Source organism: Nothoprocta perdicaria, unplaced genomic scaffold (genome assembly GCF_003342845.1).
Source record: "Nothoprocta perdicaria isolate Ctin4 unplaced genomic scaffold, notPer1 scaffold_42, whole genome shotgun sequence".
Classification (NCBI taxonomy): Eukaryota; Metazoa; Chordata; class Aves; order Tinamiformes; family Tinamidae; genus Nothoprocta; species Nothoprocta perdicaria.
The window spans coordinates 3642455-3661412 of record NW_020455666.1 but is presented as its reverse complement, the minus strand read 5'-3'; the positions used below and the strand labels follow the sequence as shown (position 1 = coordinate 3661412).

General features: G+C 36.9%; 1 long non-coding RNA gene across 4 annotated transcripts in view; it reads right to left on the bottom strand.

Annotated features, from left to right (window-relative positions):
* Nucleotides 1-205: 205 nt before the first annotated feature.
* LOC112953010 overlaps nt 206-18958 on the bottom strand; it is a 56606-nt gene continuing 37853 nt past the window's right edge. For 2 of the 4 annotated variants that reach the window (XR_003250500.1, XR_003250497.1), the window contains 3 exons: nt 17266-17428; nt 15534-16046; nt 206-349 (listed from right to left, as the gene is read on the bottom strand). This is a non-coding gene — a long non-coding RNA (uncharacterized LOC112953010). Of the gene's footprint in view, nt 350-15208; nt 16047-17265; nt 17429-18958 lie in introns of those variants that run through there. The other 2 variants (XR_003250498.1, XR_003250499.1) reach the window with 2 other exon arrangements.

The window sequence follows — 18958 nt, the reverse complement described above, 5'->3', positions numbered from 1 at the left end:
GCATTGATTCATACTTTTCATAATGCATTGTACAATAAATTTTATTTATTCATATATAAACATTAATATATTTCTGCAGTTGGAATGCTGGAATTTTACTTCCAATTGCAATGCCAGGGCTTTGTTCATAGCACTATTTTAAATATATTAATTATTTTCAAAAAGCCAGAAAAGCCCCTTACATCACTGTAATTTCCTCAGATACAGGAAATTTTTCAGTAACTTCACTTTTTCTTTTCTTGATTGCTCGAGCTCCTACTTTGTTCATTACGTATCCAGTTCCTCATCTCCTTGGGACAAATCCTTTCCTTCTGAGCATTTGAATATTGTTGAGTTGTCATCCTGGATCCTGCAAAGTTGTCACAAATAAACCTATAGACCTTGCTTTTCATTTCTGTCTCTTTACTATTCTTCATTTTGAAAGCAATATTTATTTCATAGAAATGTTTAATATCATAGAGCAGTTTCTTCTTATTTGATCTGCTTTATTGTCTGAAAATACACTTTTTTTCTCCTTGATCATTAAAAAGAAACTTCATATGGTTCTAAAGAACTTGCTTATCTTTAGTCAAGTGAGCTCAAAGTAATTCAGTAGGAATTGCAAGCTTTGCAGGATTGAGACCTTGCAGCAAGCCCATGGAGTCTCTCCTCCACTTTTCCTCCTTGCACAGAGCAAGGAGTCATACACCAAGCTACTGAAATTTGTGCTGCTTTAAGTTACTTTCCAACCTAAAGTACTGAAGCTGCAAGTTGGGGCACTTAATTAGGAAATAGTGTTATTATTAAATTCAGAACATTCACAGAAACTTAGCCCTGCTACAGAGCTCCTCGAGGGTTTCACAGGCCGTGGCCTAGCAGAGCTTGTCATTTTCATCAATTGTTTTTCTTAATCACTACTGAATTAGCCCCACAATTTGCAATCAATTACTTGCTCTTTGGACTATGTCACAATTCAAAGTAATTTAAAATTAAATCAGAGGCCAATTATACTTTCCGCTTATACGATATAACTAAAAGTGTTTATAATAGAGCCCATGACAAATTGCCGGTTTCACGGACACAGGGAACAAGTTGCCATAGCAGAGAAGTGCTCTCAGGTGAACCGGAGCTTTTGCCAAGAAGGAAGCAAGGCTGCTCACTTTCTCTCTGTGTTTTCCTAACACTGAATGTAGCTCAGAAGACCATGGTTATGATACCATGTTTGGTACTAAGAGATCCTTCAGTAGCTCCAGCTAGTGCTTTTTTAAAAGCAATTAATATTAAGAAATTGGCTCCAAGTAGTCATCATTCCTTCTTTAAGCTACTGTTTATTTATCAGATATTTTCTTTGGGTGTGATTGTGTCTGCACAAAAAGCATTCAGCTAATACTCTTCAAAGAGGGAAAGCATATGCACTATAGTGCGCTCTAACCACAACAGGCTTAGTTCTCATTAAAGCTGTGCCTAGTCTAGTTGACTAACTTTTGGGAAGTGCAAAGATGCAAAACAGAGCACGAGAAAGACAAGGAACTAATGGAAATAATGTCATGTATAGCTTTTGAATTGCTCATTTAAAAACTTTGGAAGATTTTCTGGGCATTGCGTATTTTAGAAATATTTTTAGACACGTATTTGAGTGAGAAGAATTAAACCAAATTAGCATCAGTAAAAATCCAACTCACTAATTGCATTTGGCCTCCCTGAGAGGTAGGTGCAAAAGAACAGAGTTCAATTTCTCTACAGAAAATCTTTTACTTCTGTTTCTGCTTTATTTTGGTTTCAAATGACAGACACTACTAATTTAGTAAAGAAGTGACCCCTAGACCCTGTTTCTTCTCCCCAGGGGAGCACCAATCAGTCAAATTTTTCTCTGCCTTCTTTGCTACCAATGCATTTCATCTAGTTTCCCTAAATTTTTCTGCTAATTCCCATTTCCTTCATAATCACAGGCTTTTATGCAACTTGCTGGTCAAGTGATTTTCAGGGGAGCTGTAATTGCCACAGGTCTTAAACATTAACCCTGCCAGGTGTCAGTGCTTGGGCTGCTTGTGCATTTGATTAATGATACCAGAGCAAAAAAATTGTTTTTTAATTGGCTGTCATGTTTTTCTTCTTGTTCAAGTGCTCCTGAAACACTCAGATGATCTGGAACAAAGGTTTCTGAGAAAAAAAAAAAAAAGGAGAAAAAGCCACCAAGCACCTGAGATGCATTTCCTGTATTTCAGCACACCAAGTAACTCAATGAAAAGCCCAAGGCCCTTGACTAATTTAAATATGTACTGGTTACTGAAAATCTGAAGCATTTCCAAGCCTTGTTACCTTGAATGGATGTTGCATGACTGGAAGATGAGATACAAGTAACAACTGAAAATATTATCTCTCTCTTTCATAAAGAAGCACAAAAAAAACAATAACACCACAAATTTGATATTCTTAACCAACATCAACAATGTTTCATTTTGGAGAGGAAATTTCTACTGAAGGATAAGGACTTTTTATTTCCCATTTTCAAATAGTTTAGGACACACCCACACAAGTGAAGTGTTTAAGACATTTTTAGGAGCAGTGTACAGAAAGATTCAGATATCTGTTGTTCTTTTTAGCAGAAAAATCATTGTTTTGATGTGCTGTCCATTAGTGGAAGCTTTTCCTCTCTAGAAAGAAGTAGAAATTGAGCATCCATTAGCTATGAAAAGGTAGCCTCAGGAGCCTAAGGCCATCAAGTACAAACAAAATTAGAAAGTAAATACAAACACACCTCCAATCCACTACAGCAGTTGCGCATTGAATTAGACTAATTTGTCAGAGTTGGATTTAAAATGCATTCATCAAGTCAATCTTCTGGAGAATATAGAAAAAGTAACCACTTTAAAGATAACATTATTTTAAATCTATTGATTAGAATTGTGGTAAAATACATCTCAAGCTTCCTTTTTGTACAGTTAACATGGGGAATATTTCTACTAAATTCCACCTTCCTAGGTGACAGAGAAGGACAATAAACACAGATAAGCATTGCTGGTCCTCAAGCCCACTCTTCAAGAACATAAGGTGTCTTGCCTCTGTTAAGACCACTGAAACACACCCTAAGCTTTCATTAGACAAAATACATTTAAACCAAAGTCAGTCTTAAATTAGCTCAAGGGTTTAATATAAAGTGATTTAAACAGCTGAAGTGATACTCTCTTGAAGTCTCTAATTCAGCACAGAGCCTGCAGATTTTAAGTGCTGTAATGCCACTGTGTGATCCCGCTGACTTCAGGGAGCACAGATGGTTGGTCTATCTTAAGTACTGAAACTGCCCTGAACTTCTCTCATGGATTGTCACTGGTGTATATGTAGTCCCAACTATATGCACATTTTTGCAATTAGTCTGTAAACACTCAGCATAATTCTCTATATATTCAGTGTTCTCATATAGTTCTGCTCACAAATACTGAATATATCTTTGATGTCTAGCTTTTCACAAAGTTTATTTTTAATGCAAGTTCTTCAAAATAATCCCATAGCAAGACTGCACTCCAGGTGACAGAAATAAATGTAAATGAAAAGCAAAACAACCAGGAGGAGGGAAGGGGAAAAAAATGAGCTAGAATGGAAGCCGGAACTCTATTTCGTAACCACAGCAATCACTGCAAGTGATCATTATAAGTGTTTGTTTGAGACACAGTTATTATACATTGCCTAAATATTTAAGTTAGCCAAACCTCTGATCAACTGAAACAAACCTACATAGGGCAAGAAGCTAGAGCTAAACTGTTAAAGGGAATGTGAAGCTGGCACTAGCAGTGAAGAAGGAACAGAGGTAGTGTGAGGCGCTCAAAACCACAAAAAGTGATCTCATGTCTTTAAACTGTCCAAAGAATCATAATAATAAAGTTCTAGATGAGTGTTGAGGGGACACATGCCATTTCAATGAAAAAAGTCATAATTTTAGATGACACTTTGAAACATTCCATGGAAATGTATTTGAAATGTAATATGGGGACTCCAATAAAGAATATGCTTTTAATACATTACAGATTATATGTGATCATCAGTTTAAGACTTCCCCTCAAGAAGCAAGATAATTCAAGTAGACAACTAGTCTGTCTATACAGTTTCTATTGCTATCCTTTCAAATGCAAACTATGATGTTTCTTCATGGCTGGAGAAATATAGAGAAGGTATGGTTTTAATTTTTCAAACTTTTGCAAATAAGCTTAAACATTTTACAGTTAAAAGGACAGAATTTACATTTGCTGTGTCTGGTCAGTTTTAAAAGCGTATCTGTTATGAATCATGTTCACTTTTAAAGTTCATTTAACTTGGCTTATGGTTTACTTTTAAAAAAATGTTATGCATCATTTGGAGCTGCAGTCCTAACTGCTATTAGTAATAATAAAGGCGTGCAGGTTCCATCTGATGGCCCTTGTATAAACTTGGATTTCCATAGGAAAAAGCAAACAGGATCCACAGTCAGTAATAAATCCCACAGGCTTGTGCCATTATCCATGCCAGAAGTTTTAGTCAAGGTACAGCCATTACAGACCTTTTTGACACCTTAATGAGAGGTCTGTGTGGAGCTTATTAGTGAAAAAATCCTGTTAGCTAGAAATACAGTGGGAATTTTTGCTTTTAATGCTAATGAGTAAACATGACTTTATAGTCAGATGAAGTCATGGAACAATTTTAGTGGAACTTGAGGACTCATCACCTTCTGGTATTCAGCTCTTCTTGGCTGCTCTCAAGTTTACAGCTACTGTGCTATTCATTCGGGTTACCTAAACTGGTTAGGAAAGAGGAGTTCTTATTTTGTTTCAGAATCGCATTCATGTTCAGCACAAAAAGAGTATATATTACATCTCAAAAGAGAAGAAATGCAGCATTGCAGCACCTGTAAAAAGAAATCTTAGAAAAATACAGACCAATCATATAAAAATAGGGATCTTCTAGGGCTCAAAACTTTGTCCTGACGATTTAGCACAAGGTGTCCACAGCCACAGTGTCAGCAGAGTTTAAGAAGTGGTTAGTCTGCTTCACTAAACTTTGTGACCTAATCTTTAAACATTATGGAGAGGTACCACTGAGACCCAGTGACAAATGCCTGAATGTTAATCTGCTAAACCCAAACTGGCTAATTTCGGATAGCTGCTAAGAACTGAAACAGCTGCTTGCTGAATCACTGGGTTTACAGCTTTAGGAAGACCCGAAAGTGGCATTATCATCCTCACAAGTCAACTACTGTTGATGATTATTCTACGTTTACTCTCAGTAGCCTGTTTCCACTACAGTGGCAGATCACTCTAGCCAAAAACAGTCACTGTGGAAATGCTCATCTACAGGCATGTACCTGTTTTCATCTTCTTCCCTCTCTTGTACTCCAAATGCCTCATTTACATGGGCTCATAGGGCAGCAGTACTCTACACCAACGGCAATAGTGGTGGGAATTATACTGGCTTTTGTCAAGCCCTGTTCTCTTCCTTCCCTTAATCCTCTAGCTTCCAGGGAAAAAAACAAAGGCAGTGTTGTGTGTATGGAGGTGTGCTTCTTCCAAGAATTATCACTTAGACAATTTGTACTCTAAAGTACAATCAACCAAAAAATAAAAATAAAAATAAATAAAAACAAACTCCTCAAGTCCACAGATGGCCAGTGGAAGTATGAAGTATTTTTCTACTGCCACAATGGTATTTAACAACAGCAGAAATGTTTACCTCAATATTGCCTTTAAAATCCAAGTATTTATGCACTCCAGAAAACAAACGAGAGAACTGGTAATTCAATTAGCTTCATTTACAATCTACATCAAGAAAGTTTGCCAGGTCTAATTAAAAATCCAAAGCTTAGCTAGGAAGGATCCAAAGTCACCTAATAGCACTAGATGAGTAACAGTTAATGAATAGTCTATTTCATCCATTTAAGACTCCCTTCCCTTCAAATCTGTCTATGAATACCACATATACACTTCTGCCAAATAACTTTTGGAGCAGATTCTTGAAAGCACTTGCACTCAAAATATGTTAGTCAGATATGCCTAATTCTTGGAATTTTCTTTCTTGTATCACACTAAAAACAATAAACTCAAAATTTTCACAGGAACAAGAAGCTGAAATAAAGCTTCCCGCTTCACTGAACCCAATGAAGTTCATTGGCTAAGAGAGTCTCAGAAAACAAACACATCAGGAAGGGGTTCCCATAGCCAAATCAAGCAAGTGATAATTAGACATTTCTTCTGCACATTCTGAGACTGCCCCAGTCAACTATTTGCCCATCTGAAAAATGAACTAACCCTGGGGCTACTGAATAACATGCTAGAGTAAAGGGGTTTTTCTACCTCTCTTTTTGTGAGGGTAAGAACAGAAAAACACTTCTGGAGAAATTGTCAGGGCAGGGCAAAACTGAGACTAACCAGTCAGCATTGTATCTACTTTAGCCACGTACTTGCTGTTCGAGTACATACCTCTTCAGGGAGCCAAAAGGAACGTCACTTCAGGGAGCCTCATCTTTTCATACAGACAGAATATTTACTTTGGAATAAAGGATGGTGAACTCATCCAGAAACATGGCAACGCTGTCAGCAGTCATGGTGACTGTTTTCCAGTCACTTATTCAGAGGGAATGGGTCACTGATTTGAGTACTAGTTTTACCACACCTGCCTCAAGTTGGTACAAACTTCATCTGAGTACTTTATGCAACTCACTCTAAGATGCACCTGTAAAAAGAAATCTTAGAAAAATACAGACCAATCATATAAAAATAGGGATCTTCTAGGGCTCAAAACTTTGTCCTGACTGCACAAGCATAACCTCAAAATATTTGTAGAGTCTGCTCCAAGCTGAAGTTACAGCTGAGTTAAAATATACAGTGTGTAATTAACACATCAAATAAGAGTAGTGATGTAAGCATTCCCGTGCACATCTGACATACCAATTATGCCATCTACAGACACACAGATCAACACTTAATAATCCTATTCCTTACATATTTTAACATATATATTCTAAATTTTAAAAAAGAAATGAACATGTTTACATATAGAACCTGCCACAGACTCACCCTCTGGGACTGCAACAGTATAAGTTTTCCAGACAATTCAGCAGGCCATTGACCAAAACTTGACTATGTGCAGCAGGAATTAGGATCATCAACACAGATGTGACATGAAAACCTGACAAATTCTTCCTACCGATTGTCTTGTAACATCAATTCACTTCCCAAACAGGATCATTCACCATGGGTTCAAAAGCAGTTTTCTTCATGTTTTATAGGGCAATCTAGCTGTGCTTGCTCAGAGTCTGACAACAGATCAGGTGACAGCTGGCTGAAATTGCTCTCAACAGAAGTAGAAGAATCAGGGCAATCGCCCATCTTCACGTTTACAGTTCAGAAAGTTCAGAATGGCTGAGGACACACAGCAGTGTGACTGCTCCCATGCAGCCATTGCCCTTCTGGCATTTTTCAAAACTGAGCCAAACAACCATTACGGCACTAGAAATCACAGATATCTCATAAGTATCATCATAGGAGAGTAGTGTTGAAATCTACTTCTCACCAGGTCCCCACGTGAAATATTTTTATTTTTTTAAGCTTTACAGAGAAATATATTTTATTCCTATTCTAGGAATAAAGGCACAAGTATCTATATCTCCATCTGGTTAAAGAATAGATTTGGGTTCCTCATTCTTCTGGACATAGATAGGTCATGAAGCCCCATTTGGTCTTCCTTGGTCCCCCTATCTACAGAATGGAATTAGTCTTTACATATCATTCATACTTATCAGGATTTTCAAAACTTACAGTGATAGGCATTATGGAACGCTTATAATAATGGATAGCTTATGCAACTGACTGACTTGATGCAAACAGATTATATGTTTAATTCCATTTGAGGTGCATTCATCTCACTGAGCGGGAATCTGAACAAGTGAAAACTTTCTCATGTCAGTTTAAACCACATCCTTACCTACACATACATTAAGTAACAATGATGCAAAATTCCTAAGGAGTTGTTAACTGAGCACTCAAGAAATGCTATGGGTGAATGGCTGAGCAGGAGCATTATAAAGTGATTCACATCTCATAGCTAGTCTGCTTTCCAAAATAAAGGTTAAAAAGATCAAGAACACTTAATGGATACTTATGTGTTTTCTATTTTCTGAAAGCTTTCGGGCCTGACTTCAATAAAATTGATGATGAAGACAGTGTCTATTATTTGTGAGACAAAAACAATGAATACATTCCTTAATAATGCTCATATTTTGCCGTGATAAAGGACTCTGTCATCCACATTAAACATTTCTAAAAAAGCAGACATTTGTTTCACAAACACTGAACTAATGTCTGTACATGCACTCCTTCCAGTTGGGTTCTTGGGTGCTAAACAAGTAGCGCACTCACGTTACAGTACTTTGTTCAGCAGAGCTACTTGCGTGCTCTCTTCCCTCTTCTAGCACTTGCTGAAAGGAAAAAGGGACATACACACAAACACCTAAGCTCTGCTTCATAAGGAAGGTAAAAACAACAACACTGTCACGTGTTCCGCACATGTCTTTTGTGTAGCATTGGTCAGTGATAATTTTTTTAAGTAATGAATTGTACCAAATGCAACCCTGCCCAACAAAATGAATTTGCAGGACTGAAAGTATTAATTTAGTTTTGAGAGGTCATCAATTGTTTTGCTGGTTTAAAATCACTCAGTTACATGACTGAAATTTTTTTCTAAATCTTTCACATTTAAATAAAAATCTGATGAACAACTTGACATGGCACACACACTCTGTTCTCACCGTGGTGATAAATACCATCCAAACACCTTTCCTGCTGAGGAGTGTAGGTAACATATGGCAGCACTACAAGGAGGAGAGAATTCTTAAAGGAAATCCAACTGAAGAAAGTTTCATTTAAAAAGGAACTAGTTGTAAAACTGGATTATGAGCAATTCAAAGATGAGCCAAAAAAAAAGTACATCACCAGCCATCAAACAGAAAAAAAACACAGAAAAAAAATCCTAGATTCAGATTTTTCTTCTCACATACAGCTAAAAAAGTTTGATTTCAAGTTTATTCCTTTTGCTGCTTGGCATTCTATCTAAGATTTAAGCATCTTAGTAAAAGTCTCCACTAGAGGACATAAAAAGTTTAAATCTTGGTATTAAACCTCTATCTTTCATAAACTGATTATATGCATATTTCTTCTGTATACACAGAGGTAAAATTGAAGCTTTTTTTTCTTTTCTCTAAAGTTACCTTTTATTTCAGAACATTCAAAACTTGATATCTGTAGAGAAACACTCCCTCAAAGCTTGAGCATACACTCTCTTTTTGGAAAAAGCAGAGGTATCTTGCTATGATACAATCATAACACAGCTAAGGAGAAATACATTACTTGTTCATGCACTTTTTTTTAGAAAGCATGACTTCAGCATTGATTAGCAAAAGGGATGGTATAATTTGTGGTTGAGAAAAATCTTATCTAATTCTTGACATTCAGCATCAATTGTGAAACAAACATCACTGGAAAGAGAGTTCTTAGTCTCTTGGATTCAAAGCTGAAACAGTTCAGAGGTTTCAGCCCGATTTAACTGGCTCATTTCCCATTGAAAGTCACTGATCTTCATTTAGGTCCTTAAAGAAATTTCAGTGTAAAGATAGAGAGCTAAATAACATGTGGAGTATCTCCAGGTCTATCACTGGAGAAGCACAAAAAGCATTCCAGCCTGCTTACAATATTGAAAAGAACATAGCATTTACCACATACTGGACTGATTTGCTCAATAAAGTAGCATCACATCCTACCTGATGACACAGGTAGGTCATGCATGCATCCCACTCAGAAAGGCTGCACTGCCTCAGTACTTCATTAGCAAAGTAAGTTGAAACCCTAATTCTATGCATTAAAACCTCTGTGTCAAGAGCTTCTCCCACAAAAGCTGTCAAGCTGGTTTCAGGTTCAGTTACTCTGGTTTACAAAATAAAAGCATTTCACCATGAGGGGAGCTCTACTCAGTAACTTAGTGTGATGGTCAAAATTAATCAAAGTGTCCATGGTTTGAACAGTTCCAAGGCTTCAGATTCCGCATTGCAAGAGATCATCCTCCTGTGTGCCTTTCCTTGGTCCTGCGTGTAGTTAAGAGATGAGATGAACATAAAAACGAGGGACTATGATTCATTCTATGATTCTATGACTAAAYACTCAAGYCTATTAATGGGAAAGGAGGGGTGGGACTCAGAGAATCCATTGACACCTTTTAGGCCTCCAGATATTCTGATCCAAGTTTGATTCAAACTCACCAAACCTAAAGATTTTTATTAATAACAAAGGTTGCATGTACTTTCTACTTTATAACTAACCTACTGCTTCTGCTTAAGTCAATTTATCTAGTTTTCCACTGACTTCAACAGGGGAGACATTAGGTACAAGTAAAATTTCAATCTAGAGCTGATGTCATGTTCCAGATAGTATGGACTGCTCTTCCACATTACATACAGAAATGAATGATTTGGAAAGAGGAGCAAATGAATGAGGAAGCTCAGGTTTAGGCCCAAGAAATTGGCTAGTCAACAATGATGGGCAGCAAATTAAAAAAACAGCAATTAACTAAAATAGCATATTTTTAAAGATTATTTGATCATAGCAGGAGCTTTTTAGATTTATGTAAGTGTCACAACTAATTTGTTTGTGGAACTCATGTTAGGTCTATGCCTAGTGTGAGCTGTCAAACTTTAGTCTTTCTCTGTGAATCTCGTTTTTCAAAGAAATGCAGTTTTTTTGCATTTGCAAGCAAAATCTAAACAGTTACCTTCCCCTCCCGCCCCCCCCCGGCCCCCCCCCAAAAAAAAAATCTAGCCAAAAATAAGAGTTTGGGAACAGACAAGCTGTGGATCATCAGCACTGGTGAGTGATTACTGTCCTTTAGAGCAATTTCTTTAGAGCAATGCCCTATTTTTTTTTTAACCAGATAAATGATCCTCCTACTATTCTTTCTAGAAAAAAAAACACATGCTAATAGTTACATACTGGTCTCTTCAAACATGGGCATGCAACGGCTTTCAAAATAATGGACAAGATAATAGGCTCCTAACCTCACATTTAGGCACATAATTAGGATACCTCATTACAAGCGCTGCAGAAAGAGATCATTTGCTTGCACCAARGCACAGTTAGCCAGGACTGCTGGGGACACAGGTAGGACAGGAACCAACAATCCAGACAATCCTCCAGTCCTGTTTCATCTGTCTAGGAACAGACCTGCTTGTGAAATCATATTCTGCAAGGGATAACTTGCAAAGGTGTGAAAAATTGCCAGTGTTGATATGTCATGCAGTCGAACAGAAAATGCAAACAGAGGCAAGGCTGAGAAAGCAACCCCTCTTCTCAGAATCAGATCACTAGGATTTGGGGAGACAGGGACTCTATCTGTACAGGCACAAAAACAAAGCAGCACAAGGAAATACACATCTGAAAGTCATCTTGCAACTCTTATAATTTATTTCAGATCTGCTTCATAAGAAGGGCTATGAATCCATTTTCTTTTTAATTTTTTTTTTTCAGTGTATGTTTCTTCCTTTAAAAAATATTAACAAAAAACAAACCAAACCCCACTATATACTACTAAACATCACAAGGACATTAAGACCACAGGATCTATCTATTCTCAGTCAGGAATCTGCGGGCACTGCTTGTCCAGCTCTGTTCTAAGGAGTACTGTACAGTTCCACCGACTGCTTTTTTGGAACACTTAACGGATTAAAATCTGTCAGCCTATAGCCCCRCTCCAGAAGGAGGGCAAGGGGAAGAAGAGAAAATGAAAAGTGCCARGTGACACTTTATAAGCACTGTATTGTTGCTAAGTACTTAGAGCAGGTTCTCCTTGACAATCTGTCACACTAAAATGGGATGCTCTGTCACAAATGAATCACCTAACACCGTTCTTACAAAAGATGAGCACAGAATTTCAGGTAACATGACAAGCCACGATTTGCCTCAGTCTTCTAAAACATGCCAAGGTGGAATGCAGAGGAGAAAGCCAAGAAGAGATGGAAGTTTAAGCAGCAATACAGTGTATTTTAAGGCAGCATTTTATTATTATTATTACTAGGGTTGATAGACATGGTATGACTAAATAGCTAAATATGAGGTTAATTAAAAACAAACAGTTCCTTTTTAAAAAACATATTATTGACCAGAAACATTATTTTCTCAGGAGCTTGTTACATGAGCATTATTGCCTTGACTGAGCATTATTAGCATGTCAGTCACTTCCAGACTATTTTTATAACCTAAGGCATGTTATTTTATTGCAACATACACAGACAGAAAAGTGTATACACACAGTAAGGAGTACAGGAATTCATAATCTCTACCAACAATATCTRTTTGGTAGTGCCTAGGACCATGAGGAAGCAATAGGAGGGCCACTTACACTGTAACATGGGAATTCAATAACTGTGTCTCTTATTGTTATTTGTTGCTCCTACTTTCTATAATAAGAACTATTTAATCCCTAAGTCTCTCAAGACTTGCTAATTGCTGCAGCTGGATGGCCCAATATGAAGTTTAGACACAGCCTACAAATCAAACTGATTGCCTAGAAGTACACAGAGAGTGCAAGTGAGAGCCCAGGATCAACGGGGGCTGCGTGTCAGGTAGTTTTRGTTTAGTCAGCTCCACAGGCACAAACAAGTTGGTGTGTAGACTCAGTTTAAGAGAAGTAATTATGTTAACGAGTTTATAATTGAATTTATCCTTTGTGAAAAGTCAGTGGGAGTCCTGATGACAAGTCCACAGAATGATAACAGCAAAAATACTGGCAGTTACATAGCCTGTTTCTTCATTTATTTGTCACAGAGGTACCACATTGAAAAACTCTTCCACCCTTTGACTATTCCGTTAATCACCAGGAGATAAAGATGCTAGTTCCTGCCAAGAACTAGACTGAAACCATAAGGCATAAATAATTCTTATTTACTGCATTTATTCTCATTACTAGCTAGATCAAACAATTTATTTACTCTAAAATAGCCTGATTTCTGYGTCCAGTACAAATTAATGCCAATAATGACACTGTGTAAAATACATATTCTAGTTATTTGCTATCTGAAAGGAAATATGTAGGAAATTTTTGCATCTCTCCCACTGCTTTGGTTGAATATTATCTTTCTCACAGGATATGAYAGTGCTTAGGTTTCTAGAACAGTCTGAATATATCATTTGCCAGAGAAATTACTATAGGTTAAATATTTCATTTTTACCAAAGGAAATGACCTAAATTTTGTGTCTTTACCTGAGGCAGGCAGGAAAGATTGTGAAGAATGCCACACATTACTTTGCTGATGTAAGAGAATAATGGGATAAACATAACAGGAACRCATACTAACATCCACCATTTAAACTTAACCCCTGGGCTGTATCTCATTCATGTCGTCTCCATATGGAGTTAGATACGTATACAGTATAGTCTCCCACACAAAGCCAGCATTTCCCAGAGGAAGCTTTGTCTGAGTGCACTAGATTGATTCAAAATCTTGTGGAAAGTTAGAACATTTAAATGCCTAAGTCAACTGGAGAGATTTTTGTAAAGCGACACCCATACWTTACGATGCCCATTGGCTCCACTGAAGACGGGACATGCATGCAACATGACTGTTTCCAATTTCAACATTTCTTTTCTTTTAACTGCAATGAAAAGGAATAAACCACAGCAAGCTGACAGTTCACTGAAACTCAGGGTCACGTGGGATAGCAAATAAAGAAATACAACAAATCATTTCCCTGTACAAAAATGTCTAMCCAAGAGACTTTGTCAAGCTACCACCATGGTTGTGAGGATCCTGTTTCCTTTTGGCCTAGGATGAAGTATAACTGTGGTGTGCAACTCTACTATTTACCCATGTTGTAAGGCAAAATTTAAACATTCTTTTTATTTGACTATTTTTTCAGATCTTTGTAGAAACAAGGTTAGATCTGTATTTCAAAACGGAAAAAAAAATAATTGAGAAGAATAAAAAATGGCATTCTCATAATTCAGTAGGTCTAGATCATTAAGTCTCTACCAAATCTCTCTGCTGATTTATATTTCTGTGCTACTCCAATGCCTCCAAATTGCAATCTAAAAAAAAAAAAATTGAGACTTGAGCAAGCTCAAATCTGGATTTGGGCTCTCGAGGTATGCAGGCTAATGGTAGGAGGCAGGTTCCCTCCTGCACGCTCCAGCACCTGTGCTAAGCTGCACTTCACCCAGCTCTGGTCTAGGTGAAGGCTGCTACTGCCGTTTGTACACAGCAGRTCCCACGACCTCAGCAGTAAGTCTCTCACCTGCATTTTGTTATTACAAAAAACAGGAGAGCTGGTCAGCTTAACACAACAAATAAAAGAATCTCATTATGTTTCTACTGTGCCCGAGTTGATCAAAAGGAAAAAATGCTCTCCACAGAACAATCCTTCCAGTCAGCCATTACTTTTTAAGGGACGAGAAGAGGGRGAGAGGGATCCTCAGGGAACTTCTGAAATCTTCCCTCTCTTTTGATACTAGAAATCACACACACCGCCAGCAGACTACTGTTTTGCTACTCTGATACGGGGCAGTCACTACRGTTGCTCACATCAACCCAGTTTTGCATGAAACTCTGGTCACCTCTTTGCACAACTCATTTTCTGTCTAGACCTCACAGTCTTATCCAGTCCTGTTAAATTTTGCTTGCATCTAAGACATGTTCCATAAGGGCAGATGACATTGCAGTGAAACAGCAAAACATTTTACACAGCACAGCAACAAGGAACAAGCTAGAATATCCCATTTTCAGAAAGCAGAAACAAACCAAATACAAGGCAGTGGCCTTGAAAACAAACCCAAATTCAAACCCCTAGATGTCACTGTTCAGAGCATGTAAAATTTAATATACAGAAAGAGTATTTAGAAGAGTTGGAATCAATGTGTGCATATATTTGCCTGATGGCTTTTTAAAATTAATTAACAAAATTAATTCCTGGATGAAAACTTTGCTGTATTTTATAAAATTATAATAAACAAATTCATACTTCTTTAGACATATCTAAGTACCATTTTTCATCATAAGCTTTTCAACAGCTGTGTCTCATAATCTGTAAACACTTAGTACCAAAAAATTGTAAATTACATGATTTATAATGTGTTTGTATCTCTAAATTTTCTTTTCTTTCTTTATAGAGAGATTCAATGTGTTGGACACAGCCAGTATGATTCTTGTGTAAAAGGAAATCAGTGATGCAACCAAGACACCTGACCATGAACTTAAGTTGAGACTGGCAGGTTCTCTTCAGCTTAGAAATTAATTTTTTAAGCACTGAATTTGAATGACACTGAACTGCCAGTGCTGTTACAGGTACAAAGGCTTTAATTTAAGCTCTACACCACTTTTCTTCATGTTCTCACATGAGGAACAAAGTGCCTTGTTTGCAGCATGTGTCTGATTATATCACCTTACAGAACTGTTTTCTTTTTGGAATCTTTTTAAGTTGAAGCATAAATTCTGTCTACAGTGCTCCACATTCCCCAAAAAGTAAAAACAAAGCAATGCAGCTTAAATAACTTACGCTCACATTTCTTGGATCACTTCAGATTGTTTCCCGTCATCACTGCATGATATGAATAAATCTGAAGTATTTTACAGACTAGATTCTGATTTTCTGTTAAAAATAATAATAATAATAAAAATGGTTAGCCGTAGTTCACGTGAAAGGTGTAGATGCATCATCATACACATCTGCAATGCACATGATTGTACAGATGTGATTCGGATGTCTGTGAACCATATAAAGGATGATCACCTTCATAAACATAMAACCTATATGATGCTACATTCTAAGGTACCTGAAATGACAACAACAGTCAGGCACACAAACCTATTCATCATATCTAAAATATTAAATTTCAGTTAGTTTCTGGCTAGGTTCTGCTTTGCGTTTTATATTGTTGCTTTTTCTCTCATCACCAGCAGCTTTCCTTCCCAGGTCACAACTAATCCACCAAGCTTGCGAAGGAGTTAAACTTTTCTCTTCCCAGCAGTATGAAGCTGTTCACTCAGGCCATCTACAGGGATCACTTCACTGTAATATAAACAAGCACTAAATGTAATGTGCATTTCACAGGCAAATGACCATGTGGGAGTAAAAAATAAATAAAATGTCTTTTATAAATTGAATAATTTACTGTAGTTGAAGCATGCACAAGGAAATGATGCATCACAATGTTATAAGAAATTTAAAATTGGTTTCTTTTGAGTACTTAAGAGCTGGCCTAAAACACCTGCAATATAATGTTTTTTTAAGTCCCCTAATTCCAACTGTTTCATCTGCAATAGAAAAATCTTATATTTGCTATATGAAGTTCAGTAYATGCAAAACATCTTTCTAAAATGGAATGAACTTTAAAGCACATATATATCAATCTGCCCTGAAATTTCTTGAATCTGAGTGTAAAAAAGCATATTCCTTTTTTTTTTTTTTTAAAATCATCGAAAGAAAAATCGTTCCCAAATGGTTGACTAACTATACTGAGCAAATGAACACTCAAAAATTAAATAGTCTAGTGCAAAATTAGATAAACTGAAAACTTCACTCAGTCTTTAGGTTTAATTAATACAATAAATACCATTCACTATATCCATATGTACCAATTAAGGTAGATATGTTTGGTCTGTGTTTCTATATATGATTACTCTGGTCATCACTCAATGGAAACACTTTACCAACATTATCTAAGAATATCTAATTGTGAGGTTAAAATATGAAGAAGCAAATTCTTGACTCTTCCTATTGATACATGTTAATTTAAAAGACAGATTATCTTCACTTTTAAACATGGAAAAGAATCATCATTACATTACATAACATAACATTACTCACACTGAGGAGGAAAAATATCGTTTATAACATCTATAAAAACTGTATACTTATTCTGGATGGTTCTTGAGCTTCTAAAAAGCATTGTGAACAACTGAAAGTCCTGATTTGTGACAAAAAGAATCCAGTTAATGAACAAGAGGAACCTGATCTGCTATTGAGTATAGTGAAACTGAACATTATATAGATAAAATAGTTGAAGATCACAATGTCCTAGATATGAGAAGGCATGGATTTTTTTTTTTTAATTGCTCATATATGTTTAATAGTCACCTRCGTAGAGTGCATCGAGAAGACTTTGTTGAGAAAGTTTCTAGATTAGCAAGATCAAGACATACCTGAAAAAATGTTTCAATAGAAACAGAGGAATCTATTATCTCTTTTAAAGTTTGAGGGTGATTATTTGATAGAAGAGATTACTTACCTTTGACACATCATGTTAATGACAGCTTCCTGTAGCAGCACTGGATTGGGCTCAGCAAGGCAGAAGACCCTTTCAAGTCTTACATTGCTCACAAAGTCCTGTTCTCAACTGGACCTCAGCAAATAAAGGTCCAGAGGGTGGAATCCAGTTTGTCTGTTTTATTCTAAAACAGAAAGATAGAGGAATCTAAGACACACACTAACAATACAAAACTAAAAAACAGTGGTCCAACAAAACGAAAGCTGCCAGAACAAACACCAGGGAAATTACGGGATTAGTTCCTACAAATCAGTCCTGAGGACTTGATTTTGAAAGACTGGAAGTGGCAGAGAAGAGCAGCAGCTGAGACAGAAATAACAGAAGGTAGGACAAGAGCAAACAAGGTCCTAGAATCATTCCTCTGTTATGACATGAATGTGTCTTACTTGTCACAGACTCATTTTTCATCTCCTTTGACTTAGCAAGAATACAGTATAACACTATGCTCAGCTGTGGCATATAGGCCAAGGATTATGGATAAATAATTGCTATGGCATAGAAATTAAAGCAGAGACTGTAATTTGAAGACTCTTGTAAATGTAAAATACTTGGAAAATGCACAACCACTACACTTATTTCCTGTACTTTTGATCTGTTTTGAATATATATGTAAATGTAAAAGTGCCACTCTAACATGCAAGCAACAAACTGTGTAAGCCAGAACATTAACTATAAATAAGTAGATCTTTCTTTGGTCTTAAAATCGAAATTATTTCCAAGGGAAGATTGTAATTACTATGACATTGGGGCTTTTAGCAGATGTGAAACCGGATAGATTGAGCTTTCATATGAATAGCCTGAAACAAGGTCTGCCTTGCATGGTTTGTAGTAATGGAGAGGAAATTGAGCATTAAATACAAATCAACAATCTTTCGTTTCACTGCAGCACTGGAGCAGTAGAGCAAGTGAAGTCACACTTTTCAGCACCTTGCATCCTGCTGGCCTGTATTTATGGCACTGAAGCTCCCATCTTTGTGAAGGGCCACCTACCAGGTAACCCAAACAAAGGATGATTAAAACAGAAAGCAATTTAAGGCCCAATTTTTATACCCAAATATCAGAGAAGTAACATTTTCTCTGCTTGCATCATGTGATGGGTCTTTAGATATTTCATTGAGCTATTGTTCAAACAGCTTCAAGAGCTCAATATGGTAAGCCACATACTGCAAGCCACAGTAACAGCAGATACGAGCTGGATACTTGCACAATAAGTCAGAAGATTTATTAGTTTTCTAATCCAAAGACTGGCCTGACTTTCCATGCAAAAGTTGAATAGGAAGTTGAAAATCCCCTCTAATGTTTCTGAGAGGTGTGAGGAGACAAGGAAAGCACCTGCAATGCATCACTGCTTACATTGCAGAGAGAAGCGCTGGACTTGTTGGCTGGGGTTGTCTCTCAGTAGAGGGAGCAGACAACAGGCAAGGAATTCATGGCTCATTATGTGTGAGGAGAAAAATTGTACAGTCTCCACTGAAACAACAGAATGTTCTCCGGGTCAACAGCTCTAAAAAGTTGCTATTTAAAAATCCGATTTAAGCTCTGAATGGCTCAAGTTCATGCTAATGTTTAGATGTCTCTGTACAATTAAAAAAAAGACATTAATATTTGGCTTTTAGCTGGCATCTGTGCTATTCCAAAGGCAACTCTAAGTTCC